Below are 905 nucleotides of genomic sequence, written 5' to 3'. Positions count from 1 at the left end.
GCCGCCGCCCCGCTCCGCCCCGGCCCGGCCGGCGGAGGAAGAGGCGGAGGGAGGCACCCCTGGCCCAGTGCGGCCCGCGAGTAGCCTCCGGCCGCGCCCTGAGCGCCCGCCTCCCGCCCCGCCGGCAGCCTCCCGGGACGCCCGCCCCGCACAGCCTCGGGCTGGGAGACCTGCAGACCTCCCGTCCTAGGAGGTCACCTCTGGCCCCGGACTGAGCGCAGAGGGGCGCGGTGCACAAGTCGGCGCAACCTCCTGGATCGGGAGTCTTTCCGATTACCGTGGCGGTGACCTGGCCTCCAGGGGCCGGGTGCGGACTGTGTTTCCCGTTTCAATCTGGGATGCAGCTGTCTCCCCTCGGGGTTTTTAGCCCAGGAGGTGCGGGAGACTCTGACTGGGCCAGGGGAGGGACACCATGGGGCCCATGGTGGAAATTCTCACAAAATCACTTAAAATGGGAGCACAGTCATGTAAAGGGGTGGTGGCACTGCCCTGGGACTCACAAGGTGGGGAGGGAGGTTGGGGCCGCCTCCAGAGTCCGCCGTGGATGCCCGGTCCAGGCTTCTTCGCCTTCTCCCCTCCTGGGCAGCAGACTCCAGACAGCCTGGCACTGTAGGGCCTCCTCCCTCCGGCTCCTGCCTGGATGAACCTCCAGCTGTCTACCCTCCAGCTTCTGCTGGGCATCACCACCCGGGTGACGGAACCAGCATCACCACCTGGGCGACGGGATGGGCAGTCGCAGCAGCCGTCCCTCTACCCCCTCCCCATCAGCTCCACTCCACAGAGCCCCAGAGGTTTTTCAGAAAGGCAAATACCATGGGGGTCCTTGCCCTGCTGACCAGGCCTGAGGCCTCTCAGAGCCCAGGGAAGGGGTTTGCAAACTCTCTTGAGCAAGCCAGCCCCCCTGA

Source organism: Capra hircus, chromosome 21 (genome assembly GCF_001704415.2).
Source record: "Capra hircus breed San Clemente chromosome 21, ASM170441v1, whole genome shotgun sequence".
NCBI lineage: Eukaryota > Metazoa > Chordata > Mammalia > Artiodactyla > Bovidae > Capra > Capra hircus.
The sequence above is the reverse complement of the archived record's forward strand: the minus strand, read 5'-3'. Positions refer to the sequence as shown.